Here is a 15,145-nt window from a genome sequence, read left to right as displayed (position 1 = left end):
ATATATAAGAGTAGTCATTGAGAAATCGCAAACAATTCTCAGTTCAAAAACCTTCTACAATAATAAGTCTACTGTATTCGGCTGAGATGTTCCTCTTAGATCTGTACCTGGAGGCATCCCGCAAAGTGGTGTTTTCTATCCGCTACTTTAGGTGGTGGCCGTTAACCTACTACTACTACTCATGGAGGTGGAGGTCCGTAAAGTAGTTGCCTCGGCGGATGACATTTGAGTTATAATGCATGAAAAGTTCCCTCAAACTCTCCATAATCTAATAGAAACGGCAATATCAATAATTTATTACTGGGCCAAAAGTTCGGAACTTGAACACAAGCCAGAAAAACTTAGCTGCTCTTTTTCACAAGAAAGTATAAAACCTGGATATCAGTGCTAAAGTCAAGTATCTGGGAGTCATCCAGGAGAGGAAGCTATTCTGGAGTGACAATATAGCAGAACAAGTAAGGAAAGCAACAACTGCGTTGTAGTTCTCTAAAAGAGACATTTTTTTCTCGCAAGGTTTTTATACCAAAGCAGTACATTCATTTCAATTCTTCTGTATGGTGTTTTGTTTTGCTGACCGACATCTATAAAAGACACGAACCTCAAACAATTACAAAAAGTCTGAAGGAGTTCTCAACTCTGCATTAGGGGCACTCCTATCGCAAATCCGATGGGGGCACTCAACATTACCCCGTACCTACTAACACTGGATTTGGTAGCGAAGGAAGTAGCTACTGTCGCTGCCCTGCGAAAGTGGAAGATGTCAGATTTTTAGCACAAATTCACCAGTTGCAATAACAGCACTCAATGATTAATGCAATCTGAGCTAAATTTTCACTAGAGCCAACCGAGCGAACTTTATTGGAGCTTAACCGATTAAAAGGTTATGGCCTTCCTACAAGGCGCTTCTTCGTTGGACCAGCTGGCGCCAATCGGTCATACAAAAGGAATTTAAATCATTCCTCTGCTTCCATAGGCGGGTTCCTATCAAAATACTTTCTTAGTCGAAGTGACATCTTTCTTTCATATAACATGGTCTTGCCAGCGCAGCCGCTGTATTTTAATTCGCTTGACTATGTTAGTGTCGGCATAAAGCTCAATCATCATTCAATCTTCTTTGGCACGCGACGTAGCCTAGGCCGATAAATTTTTCTAAGAAATTTTCTCTTGAACACTCCCAGAGCTGCCTCCTCTGATGTTGTTATGGTACATGCTTCTGCATTATATAGCAGGTATGACAAGATACTTGCACGAAACACGAACACGAACACTATAAACAGAGCAAATATGTCCTAGTCAGCGTTTCCTATATACGAGTAAAAGGATAGGTGTGGCCTTCCTATAATAACGAACGCACTAACACACTTTTGCCCGTTAATAAGTGGGAGTTTTCGTCCCTGATAACAGTTCCCACTTTTGATTTATTGGCGGGTACCTACGCCGCTGTGATGGGGATCGAACCTTACGATTACTTCCGCAGGCTTCGCTCGGCTAACCGGAGGCATCTATGGTCGAAATAAGGGCGATAATTAAATTAATTGACTCCTCCAAGCAACTGTTGGGCAGCCATAATTTCGAAATAGTAAAATACTTCGTTTATTTGGGAACCAGCGTCAATACTAGCAACAACATCAGCACTGAAATCCAGCGAAGAATCAATCTTGCCATTAAAAGCTACTTTGGACTAGGTAGGCAATTGAAATGTAAAGTCCTCTCTCGGCGAACGAAAATCATACTCTACAAGTCACTTATCGTACCCGTCCTGCTATATGGGGCAGAAGCATGGACCATGACAACAGCAGATGAAGCGGCTTTGGGAGTGTTCGAGAGAAAAGTTCTTCGAAATATTTATGGACCCCACGTTGGCGATGGCGAGTACCGAAGAAGGTTAATGATGAGCTGTACGAGCTACACGCAGACATCAACATAGTCCAGCGAATTAAAACGCAGCGGCTGCGCTGGCTAGGCCATATTATGCGAATGAAAGATGATGCTCCGGCCAAGAAAGTGTTTCTATCGGAACCCGTCTATGGAAGCAGAGGTAGAGGGCGGCCCCCACTCCGTTGGAAGGATCAGGTGGAAAACGATTTAAGCTCCCTTGGTGTGACCAATTTGCGCTGGTTGGCCGAGCGAAGGAGCGACTGGCGCGCCTTGTTGGACGGCCATAACCGTTTAGACGGTTAAGCGCCAATTAAGTAAGTAAGTAAGACTCCTGCAATCTTACCTAGCCAAAAACGGATAACAGTCAAAAGAAAGAAGGAAGGTACAATTGTGTACTGTTTGTTGTTCGTCTCGTCACACTATAGTAATAATCGTGCACTTAACTGATATTTGGACCAATTTATGGTTCAACCTATGAATAATGGGGTTTCGGTCCAAAGGTATGGTGAAAATGTAAATTATGCTGTTTCGTATACTCGCATTGGACTGGACCTTGATGAGTGTCTCGCAAAAAAGTTTTTAAATTTTGTTTCTCACTTAGTTGGTTCACAAGAATGTCGTATTCCTATTCAAGTCTTAAGTTTAAGATTGTTACAATGGTTACAATACTAAATTTGATTAAAACATAGCACATACGACGAATAACAAACCATGTGAGGTACCTCAGTTTGTCATTTAAGATAACTTTTTTTGGCTATACATACTTTTACCATATCCCGAGTAGCAGCTTTGGTACGCCCCTGGTCAAAAAGCTTCAGGCATACATAGATGACGTGCGGGGTTGTTGATGGCATTTGGACGCGCCTGGCTGGTCTCTGAGTGGATGCTTGAAGCTTTACATAAATAACAACACTAGCAGCTATCAAAATATAAAAAGCAACAACTTAACACCCAATAAGCATTATATATTTGTCTTTTCGCATTTGAAGCTTATAATATTCATCTATTTGAAATTATATGAAATCATATATTAAGGAGTAAGAAGGAATAGCTTTCAATCGAATACCAGTTCACGAGTTAAGGCAGCACGACGAAGGTTTATACTCCCTTCTTCCTTCTACTAATTTTTCTGTTACTTAGGGTGCCCTTTGTTTCTTTTATTTCTCTTTTTTCTGTTCACTTCCCTTTTCTCTCTTTTTCTTTTATTTCGTTTGCTCCACTTCTATTTCTAATTCGACGGCATCGGGAGATATAGTCTACGTTTGCTTATCCTGAAGCAACTAAAAATACAGGGGGTTGTTGGCACTGCTGTCGGGCAGCATCGCTTTGAAAATTGGTGGTCGTACCGAATCTCGAAAAGAAGGAAACTGCACAACGCATGCTGAATCTGCGCCTTCTTCTTCTTCGTCTTGCAGCAGTACTTCCAACAGGTGCAATCATTCATAATTTACCATCGTTATCATCTAACGCGAGACTTAGGAAACTTCAAGACTAAAATACAAGAACAACTGTGTAGCGAGGCATAAAAACTGTTATTTTGACCTGAACGCTCCCTGCTAACTGATAGATATGCTTCCAGGGACTTTATGGCTTTTGAACTGCTGGGTTACTAAGCGCGTAATGGGCTGTTACTACCTTCTACCAGATATTCCAATCCACCAAGCGAAATCAAATCTTCTCCATAAAGTTCTCCTAACCATGGTTTAGAACCATACATTAGAACAAGTAAGATCAGGGATTTATAGAAAATATGTTTTGCTCGTTAAGAGTGCTGCGAGGAGCAATATTTTATACAGCTGCAAATCTGTAGACAATCTGGAATCATATTTTTATCTCAGTTGAGCAGAGCTCACAGAGTATATTAAGTTTGATTAGATAACCGTTGGTTGTACAGGTATAAAGGAATCGAGATAGATATAGACTTCCATATACCAAAATCATCAGGATCGAAAAAAATTTGATTGAGCCATGTCCGTCCGTCCGTCCGTTAACACGATAACTTGAGTAAATTTTGAGGTATCTTGATGAAATTTGGTATGTATGTTCCTGAGCACTCATCTCAGATCACTATTTAAAATGAACAATATCGGACTATAACCACGCCCACCTTTTCGATATCGAAAATTTCGAAAAACGGAAAAAGTGCAATAATTCATTACCAAAGACGGATAAAGCGATAAAATTTGGTAGGTGAGTTAAATTTATGGCTTAGAATTGAAAATTAGTAAAATTTTGGACAATGGGCGTGGCACCGCCCACTTTTAAAAGAAGGTAATTTAAAACTTTTGCAAGCTGTAATTTGGCAGTCGTTGAAGATATCATGATGAAATTTGGCAAGAACGTTACTCCTATTACTATATGTACGCTTAATAAAAATTAGCAAATTCGGAGAAGGACCACTCCCACTTTAAAAACAAAATTTTTTTTAAGTAAAATTTTAACAAAAAATTTAATATATTTACATTATATAAGTAAATTATGTCAACATTCAACTCCAGTAATGATATGGTGCAACAAAATACAAAAATAACAGAAAATTTCAAGATGGGCGTGGCTCCGCCCTTTTTCATTTAATTTGTCTAGGATACTTTTAATGCCATAAGTCGAACAAAAATTTACCAATCCTTTTGAAATTTGTTTGGGGCATAGATTTTATGACGTTAACTGTTTTCCGTGAAAATGGGCGAAATCGGTTGAAGCTACGCCCAGTTTTTATACACAGTCGTCCGTCTGTCCTTCCGCATGGCCGTTAACACGATAACTACAGCAAAAATCGACATATCTTTACTGAACTTAGTTCACGTACTTATTTGAACGCACTTTATCTTGGTATAAAAAATGAACGAAATCCGACTATGACCACGACCACTTTTTCGATATCAAAAATTACGAAAAATGAAAAAATGCCATAATTCTATACCAAATACGAAAAAAGGGATGAAACGTGGTAATTGGATTGGTTTATTGACCCGAAATATAACTTTAGAAAAAACTTTGTAAAATGGTTGTGACACCTACATATTAAGTAGAAGAAAATGAAAAAGTTCTGCAGGGCGAAATAAAAAGCCCTTGAAATCTTTGCAGGTATAACATATATAAATAAATAAGCGGTCTCCAACAGATGATGTTCTGGGTCACCCTGGTCCACATTTTGGTCGCGATCTGGAAAACGCCTTCACATATACAACTACCACCACTCCCTTTTAAAACACTCATTAATACCTTTCGTTTGATACCAATATCGTACAAACACATTCTAGAGTCACCCCTGGTCCCCTTTATGGCGATATCTCGAAAAGGCGTCCACCTATAGAACTAAGCCCCACGCTCTTTTAAAATACTCATTAACACCTTTCATTTGATACCCATATCGTACAAACAAAGTCTAGAGTCACCCCTGGCCCACCTTTATTGCGATACCATATTGTACAAACGTATTCTAGAGTCACCCCTGGTCCACCTTCATGGCGATATCTCGAAAAGGCGACCACCTATACAACTACCACCACTCCCTTTTAAAACCCTCATTAATACCTTTAATTTCATATCCATATCATACAAACAAATTCTAGGGTCACTCCTGGTCCACCTTTATGGCGATATCTCGAAACGGCGTCCACCTATGGAACTAAGGATCACTCCCTTTTAAAATAGTCATTAGCACCTTTTTTTTTGAAAGCCATATTGTACAAACGTATTCTAGAGTCACCCCTGGTCCACCTTCATGGCGATATCTCGAAACGGCGTCCACCTATGGAACTAAGGATTACTTCCTTTTAAAATACTCATTAACACCTTTCATTTGATACCCATATCGTACAAACAAATTCTAGAGTCAACCCTGATCCACCTTTATGGCGATATCCCTAAATGGCGTCCACCTATAGAACTATGGCCCACTCCCTCATAAAATACTCTTTAATGCCTTTCATTTGATACACATGTCATACAAACACATTCCAGGGTTTCCCTCGGTTCATTTTCCTACATGGTTATTTTCCCTTATGTTGTCACCATAGCTCTCAACTGTGTATGTAATGTTCGGTTACACCGGAACTTAACCATCCTTACTTGTTCCTTTTAGTACGTACTTGTAGGGGTTATGATGTAATCTAACCAAACTTTTTAAAATGTTACCCGAATTGTTCTTGAACGATGACGAGGGAGATATAAACTTTCCTCTTCTAACTTATTAAAACAATCATAATTGAGAATTTATTTGAACAATTAGCCACAAGATTTTTCTATCGTAGCATAAATCCAAAAGAATGTGACGCCAGTAGAGTATTTATCAAAAATTCTGGGATAGGACGTTTACGAACTGGCAGGCGAAATGGTGATATTTCACTCAGCCGTCGGTATCTTCTTGCTTTTGAATGTACTTAAACTCAATGAAACTCTAAAAAGTGGTATTTTTTGAGGTTGAAATTACGTCCATTTCGGGAGGTAGCTAGAAACAAGTAAGAAAGCCTAAGTAAGCTGTGGATTCTAAACGTTGTTGTTGTTTGCTTTGTGTGGTTAATAGTGTTATAAAGCTGCGCAATGATAATGTATATCAGAATAGAACCATATGTGACCCGGTCTATGAAAAGGTGGCTTATGACTAAAAAAAACACAGCTGCTAACAGCTGTTTCTCGCAATTTCTTGTTTGAGTCATAAGCCACCTTTTCACAGACTGGGTCACATATGGTTCTATTCTGAACTCATTTTCTTTCAAAAGAAGTAAAAAGGATACAGAGGCTACTAATGACCTTGAGCGGGTAAAAATGCAGTTTAACAGTTGTAGATATAAAGAATAAGTTTATACCAAATTTCGTTCGAATTGGGAGATCTTCGCTCGACTTATGGCATTAAAAGTGTTTTGGAAAGAGTAACAAAAAAGGGGCGGGTTACGCCCATTTTCAAAATATGTTTAAGTTTTGTTCTCAGCTCAACCATACCACTACTGAGGTAGAATACGCTGGATCACAAATTCCAATTTTTTTTCTGCACCAGAGAAGCCATTACGACGCTTATGTAACATCACGCCCTGATTCCGAATTTTTAATTTTATGGTAACGTTTTTGAGATATTTACGAATTACCGTTTTTTCAAAAAAAAAAAAAAGAAGAAATTGGGTCCACTTAATCATATATATCTCAAGAACGAATTGAGCAATTCCAAAACGGTTTGAAGCTTTTAAAACGTAATAACATTTGCTAACTTCACTGTGCATACAACAATTTTTGCAAGGCCCTGCAGATTCAAAGATAACGAACAATCGTTACGGACTTTTTCAATTTTTTTTTGTAAAAATATAAAAAAATTTGTATTTTGCGAGGAAGGATCTCGAAAACTTTTTTTTTTTTTGCAGATGTTTTTTCTCTCTAGGCTCTGTTTTATTACAAAAAAAATAAGCTTTCCTTCAACATCGTTGGACTAATACAAAAGTTATAAGCATTCGAGTAAATATATATCCATTTAATACTTAAATACCCTACTGGTACTTGCAATCTAATTGTACCGCATTTTAAGTATTCAGTAACATAGAGAATGTTTTTCGTTAGGGCTGTGCAGTTGTGGGATGCTTTGCCTAATAAAGTAAAGTAGAATCAAATCCTAAGCGCTTCAAATTAGCTGTACATCGCACCCTTTGCTCTTGAACATTCTTATGTGTTTTACTTTTTCTTTTTTACTTAACACCATGGAACATATGCTGTATGGTTTGAATGTTACTTCTATTTTGGTTTCTAGCTTTTAAACTTACTTTGTACTAGTAATAAGATTAATAACAAATATGGCACTGTAAAAGACTATGTCTTATATGTGTATTTTAAATAAATAAATAAATAAATACATGTTAGTATTCGGATATCAGTTAGTTAGCAGGTAGATTTTCGAAGGGCCATTAGATACAAAAAACTGTTAGTGTCGTTTTCTCAAGCCCAGGTACATTTCAAGCAAGAGCATATTTTTAAGGCAGGTAGTGTTTTCTTTGTAGAACTAGGGAACATTTTTGTCTAGGTAGGCTTGAATTTTTACTTGATCTAAGTATAAATAATAGCACATGCGCCTTATTCCTTCATAATATCTGCAAGGCTCGCTGGATACTGTTCAGTTTATAATTGCAGTTTATAACCCGTCATTTACCTTAAAATATAATTAATAAAAGGGCGCGAGAGTTTTACTGTACAAATGATCCATATATGTTCTGTTTCATCTGCGGTCAATTTATCGTTAAAAGGATGCGACGTGCGTTTTCAAATCCCTTGAAAGTTACATACTAAAAGTATTTTTGAATTGAGCCTAAAAACCATGGACATCGAATACTGTGCGGGGCACATGTCGAGTTGAATTTATTTTTTCGGAAATTGGAACAAAAAGGTGCGTTGTAAAAATTAGGAATTTGCTCCCTTTTAAATGCATAGCTGACTAATTTCTGAAACAATCTATTTAGGCGACATATGAAATTTATTACACCAATGAAGTGGAGGGAACCAACTTGCCACTCAAAGACTGCTATATTTGTACTACAAAAGTACTTGGGGTTCGAAAGTCAAGAAAAGTAACCTATGCGAGCGTATCTAGGGTGTCATTACCAGAACTAAATTCAGCGTTAGCCAAATTGCCAGAATCAAATTTAACTATAGTTCCGGCTCAAGTTTCATTGTCAACAGCAGTATCTGATTACGCGGCATCATGTTGTACTGGATTTCAAACGGAAAACGAAAGAAACTCTTTGTCACAAGCACAACTCAGTGATTGGATAAGGGATTTGGAATTGTCAAAGGAAAAGGCCGAACTACACGCCTCTCGTATGCAACAATTTAAATTTGTTTCATCCGATGTTAAGGTAACATATTATAGAATTCGTCACGAACAATTTTCCAAGTACTATACGAAGGAGGACAGTGTTTGTTACTGCAAAGACATTGCTGGTCTATTCAAACAGTTTGGTGAACCATATGACTCAAAATAGTGGCGATTTTTCATAGACGGCAATAAATTAAGTTTAAAGGCCGTATTATTGCATATTGGCAACCAAAAGCCATCTATCCCGATCGCGCATGCAGTAAATACGAAGGAAACGTATGAGATAATGCAAAAATTGCTCAAATTAATCAAATTCGAAGAACATGATTGGAAAATATGTGCGGATCTTAAAGTCGTTGGGATGCTTTATCGTCTACAAAGTGGATACACAAAATACTGTTGCTTTCTATGCAAATGGGATAGCCGAGCTCATCAAGACCACTACATCATAAAGGATTGGCCAGAACGAATCGCGTTTCAATTTGGGGTGGATAACATAAAATGCTCCCCACTTATAAAGAAGGAAAAAATAATTCTACCTCCGCTCCACATCAAGCTCGACCTTATCAAAAACTTTGTCAAGGCTTTGGACAAAGAAAGCGAAGCTTCACATTATTTGAAGACAATCTTTCCAGAGATTTCAGAAGCAAAAATAAAGGAAGGGATCTTTGTGGGACCGCAAATATGGAAAATGATGACCAATAACCATATCAAAGAACTATTGGTACCAGTGGAGGCAGCAGCGTGGGATTCTTTTGAAAAGGTCGTTACTTCTTTTTTAATCAAAACCTAGGCGGAAATGGGTAAATAAAAAAACATCTTTAAAACAGTTTTCTCAGTTAACTTTAAAACCTATCTGCCCGATAAACAAACAATTTTTATGAAAATTTTTAAATTAACATGAGAATATATAGCTCTAAATCTGAATTCATCGCCCAGTTCCGAACAAACAAGAACGAGAAAAATGTAAACAAAAAATTTGTTCTGAATTGAAAGATAAATCCAGCCTAAGAAAATTATATACTAATTTCTCACTTATGTATTTATCTAATATAGTTTTTTGTGTCTTTAAATATTCATTTTCTACACTCCCATTTAAATTTTTCCCCCAAAACCTTGGCGACGAACGTGAAAGAGCATGGCGAAAGGTTTAACCAGCAAATGAAAATGATTGAAAGTCGGTATCAAGGATTCTGGGATGTCGCTATGATCGGTGACTACTGTTTGTTTCTCATAAGAGTAACAGACTCTAATCTAAGTAAGCGTCAAAACAAGACACATAACTTTTTAAATTATAAAATAAGATCATAGTGTTAAGACAGAATCAAATGTACATATGCTATTATTTCTAGGGTACTTAAGTTTTACCATATGGATATATTTATTTGAATGCTTATAACCTTTGTATAAGTTCATCGATTTTGTAGAATGAGAGCATGATTCAATAAGAAGAGGTTTGCTCGACAGACGAATTTTTTGACAATTGCAGCCATTTTGCTCCCAAATCGAATTGACATCCGTTAACTGTGTTGTTTCTTTGCAATTTTTCGAAAAATATTAGTAGCAGAAAAAGGAAGCAATCAGTTTACAAATCCCCGATAAGTACTGAACTGCATAATTCATTAGAACATTTATTTTAATTTTATGATGAATTTATTAACTATGCCATGATCTATTAGTGTGGCTGAACATAGGTAATTTTTTGAAAAGTACGGACATCAAGGAATCGTGCACTTTCGTAAACCTATGAACAGACGAAACCTAAACCACTTCAAAATTCATCGTTCAACGTCAAAAACTCGACTAGTAAATCGATTTACATAAAAATGTAATTAGTAAATATCGGAGATACCATAATGAAATGTACTCATTGAGCATGTTAACTTATTCATTCCGTATGTTCGGAAAATTCGTCCCCATTTAAGAATTTGGGGAATCGGTTTATATTTGGAATATTATGTAGTATATACTTATTTGATATATTCGGACCCCGTGAGGTAGTATGAAAGGGACGTGTTCCGAATATTCTAAATTAACGGAAGACTTCCATGAATACTCAACGTAAATGAGCTTTCCAAAATTTCAGAGTAAAAAGGTGAATACTCCCTGTGTAGCAGGACCACATAAAAGCTGAACTCTTCTGTCAAAGTCAAGACTGGAATATAAAGTTCTAAGACAATAAGCCATTTTCTTTTACATTTTTTTTGGCAGACCATGTCGGCTGCCTTTTCAATATAGTCCTATCTCAAAATATTTTTCAAAAACCATTTCATGATTTGTCACAAAAACGCCCTATATTAGAATTAGATTGAAGAACGCCTCAGAATGCTTTTCATTAACTCCCTCTTATGTCAAAATGCATTGAACTTATGCTCATATAGTGGGTTTTTGAAACAAATTGTGATAGTGCATTTTTGAATAAAATTCTAAACCAACATAGCTCTTTATAAATTCATGAAATATTTAGTAGAAAGTGAATTATTTCCTCCAAAACCTGTTGGCATTTACAAATTTTTTATCACTACTAATATACTACTAAATGTACTTTTCTACTACAATTTTCGCTAAAGGGAATTGAATTATTCCCCGTTTTCCTTACTTCGTAAAAGCAACCCGTCCAGATTTTTCAATTTGGGAGTGTCAAAGCTCTGCCGTCATTGAAGAACAAACCTCTAGTAATTGAATCATGGAATGAGAGCTTATTTTTTTTTTTTTTTGTAATAAAACAGACTTTAGACAGAAAAAAAACTGCAAAAAAATAAAAAGTTTTCGAGATCCTTTCTCGCAAAGTACACATTTTTTTATATTTTTACAAAAAAAATTGAAAAAATGCGTAATGATTGTTCGTTATCTTTGAATCTGCAAGGCATAGCAAAAAGATTTGTATGCACAGATTATAACAAATTTTATTGCCTTTTAAAAGCTTGAAACCATTTTGGAATTTCTCAATGTGTTCTTGAGATATATATGATTAAGTGGACCCATTTTTTTTTTTTGTTTTGAAAAAACGGTTATTGGTAAATATCTCAAAAACTTTACCATAGAATTAAAAATAGCCTTGATTTTCGGAATTAGGGGGTGATTTACATAGGAATTTCATAATGGCGTCTCTGGTGCATTTTGGCTGTAAACCAGTATTATCAGTCAAATGTTGTTAAATATCATAGAGTTCTTGCAAACTTTGTTAAGGTTAGACCTTTAGGAAAAGTAGGCGTGGTCTTTAACTGTGTTTGATTATCTTCACTAAGTCTATATAATTTGGTAAGGATAGTGTCTTCATTTCAATGTAATATCTTAAACGGTTTTTGATTAATGGCTTGTTAAACTTCCAAATTTTCTACTTCTAAATGCGTGAATTTATGTTTTGAGTCCTAAAAACAATCCACCTACCAAATTTCATTAGCTTAGCGGTATTCGTTTTAGCGGTATTCGTTTCAAGGCCTTTCGGGAGTGTCCTTCTCGCTAGAACAACAACAGACGGACGGACATGGCTTAATCAATTTTTTTTCGATACTGATGATTTTGATATATGGAAGTCTATATATATTTCGATCCCCTTATACCTGTACAACAAAACGTTATCCAATGAAAATTATAATACCCTGTGTATAAGTAGCGTTCTAAAACAGTCCTTACATATCGCTTATTGGGTTAATCTCAAACACAACAAAAAAAGTAATTTACAACAACTTTCACATCAAATGTTACATAAATAGCGACAGCAAAAATGTCGACAGCAAGTGTGTATACAAGTACCGAGTAAGAGCAACAACCGTTAGATGTGTAATACTAAATAAGGCAAGTCGAATTGGGGGTAAATTCGACGGGCAGTTCGATAGCCAGCCAGACAAACTCAATTAGACAGCTGGGACTGCAGCAGAAGCAACGGCAGAAATGTCAACAGCTACACTACACTGACAATAAATAACAACAATTTTAAAACTTATTGTATGTTTGTAACCTGCCAAATTTATCGATAGCTCTTATATTTGTATTATTTGAAGTTCTAATTTTGTTGCTCTTTCTTTTTACGTTTTTAGCAGGAACTGCCGTTGATATTAGAAAATGTTATGTGACACATTCATAGTGGGAAGCGCACAAATGATGTTGAACTGTTTGTGAGTGTGTGCGGGGTTGGTTAGCAACCGTTGGTACTCAGCCCTTTTAAAAGTTGCGATTCTATAAGATTACATTTATTTTAAGAACATATAATGCATCAGGCCGACAAGTTGGTTGAGAAGAGTTGGCCGCTCGCGGTACTTAAACAAACTAGTTGAACGGTACCTCACAACTCTTAAGTAAGAATCATAAGCGTAACTAGTCAGATTTCCTTCCGTATAAGCAACTATACTTCTGTTTTATACTCAGTTGAGCAGAGCTCACAGAGTATATTAAGTTTGATTGGATAACGGTTGGTTGTACATATATAAAGGAATCGAGATAGATATAGACTTCCATATATCAAAATAATCAGGATCCAAAAAAAATTTGATTGAGCCATGTCCGTCCGTCCGTCCTTCCGTCCGTCCGTCCGTTAACACGATAACTTGAGTAAATTTTGAGGTATCTTGATGAAATTTGGTATGTAGGTTCCTGAGCACTCATCTCAGATCGCTGTTTAAAATGAACGATATCGGAATATAACCACGCCCACTTTTTCGATATCGAAAATTTCGAAAAACCGACAAAATGCGATAATTCATTGCCAAAGGCGGTTAAAGCGATGAAACTTGGTAGATGGGTTGACGTTATGACGCACAATAGAAAATTAGTAAGATTTTGGACAATGGGCGTGGCACCGCCCACTTTTACAAGAAGGTAATTTAAAAGTTTTGCAAGCTGTAATTTGGCAGTCGTTGAAGATATCATGATGAAATTTGGCAGGAACGTTACTAATATTACTATATATATGCTAAATAAAAATTAGGAAAATTGGATGAAGAACACGCCCACTTTTTAAAAAAATTTTTTTTAAATTCAAATTTTAACAAAAAATTTAATATCTTTACTGTATATAAGTAAATTAAGTCAAAATTCAACTCCAGTAATGATATGATGCAACAAAATACAAAAATAAAAGAAAATTTCAAAATGGGCGTGGCTCCGCCCATTTTCATTTAGTGCGTCTAGAATACTTTTAATGCTATAAGTCGAACAATAATTTACCAATCCTTTTGAAATTTGGTAGGAGCATAGATTCTATGACGTTAACTGTTCTCTGTGAAAATGGGCGAAATCGGTGGAAGCCACGCCCAGTTTTTATACACAGTCCACCGTCTGTCCTTCCGCTCGGCCCTTAACACAATAACTTGAGCAAAAACCGATATATCTTTACTAAACTTAGCCCACGTACTTATCTGTACTCACTTTATCTTGGTATAAAAAATGGCCGAAATCCGACCATAACCACGCCCACTTTATCGATATCGAAAATTACGAAAAATTAAAAAAATGCCATAATTCTATACCAAATACGAAAAGAGGGATGAAACATGGTAACTGGATTGGCTTATTGACGCAAAATATAACTTTGGAAAAAACTTTGTAAAATGGGTGTGACACCTACCATATTAAGTAGAAGAAAATGAAAAAGTTCTACAAGGCGAAATCAACAGCCCTTGGAATCTTGGCAGGAATACTGTTAGTGTTATTGAATATATAAATAAATTCGCAGTACCCGACAGATGATTTTCTGGATCACCTGATCCACATTTGGTCGATATCGCGAGAACGCCTTCACATATACATCTAAGGGCCACTCGCTTTTAAAACCCTCATTAATACCTTTAATTTGATATCCATATCGTACAAACACATTCTAGAGTCAACCCTGGCCCACCCTAATGGCGATATCTCGAAAAGGCGTGCCCCTATAGACCTAATGCCCACTCCCTCTTAAAATGCTCAGTAACACCTTTCGTTTGATACCCATATCGTAAAAACATTCTAGAGTCACCCCTGGCCCACCCTAATGGCGATATCTCGAAAAGGCGTCCACCTATAGACCTAATGTCCACTCCCTCTTAAAATGCTCAGTAACACTTTTCCTTTGATACCCATATCGTACAAACATTCTAGAGTCACCCCTGGCCCACCCTAATGGCGATATCTCGAAAAGGCGTCCACCTATAGACCTAATGCCCACTCCCTCTTAAAATGCTCAGTAACACCTTTCGTTTGATACCCATATCGTACAAACATTCTAGAGTCACCCCTGGCCCACCCTAATGGCGATATCTCGAAAAGGCGTCCACCTATAGACCTAATGCCCACTCCCTCTTAAAATGCTCAGTAACACCTTTCGTTTGATACCCATATCGTACAAACATTCTAGAGTCACCCTTGGTCAACCTTTATGGCGATATCTCGAAAAGGCGTCCACCTATAGAACTGAGGATTACTCCCTTTTAAAATACTCATTACCACCTTTCATTTGATACCCATATCGTACAAACACATTCTAGAGTCACCCTG

This window comes from Eurosta solidaginis, chromosome 5, assembly GCF_040869045.1.
Source record: "Eurosta solidaginis isolate ZX-2024a chromosome 5, ASM4086904v1, whole genome shotgun sequence".
NCBI classification, from domain to species: domain Eukaryota; kingdom Metazoa; phylum Arthropoda; class Insecta; order Diptera; family Tephritidae; genus Eurosta; species Eurosta solidaginis.
This window is presented reverse-complemented; position numbering follows the sequence as displayed.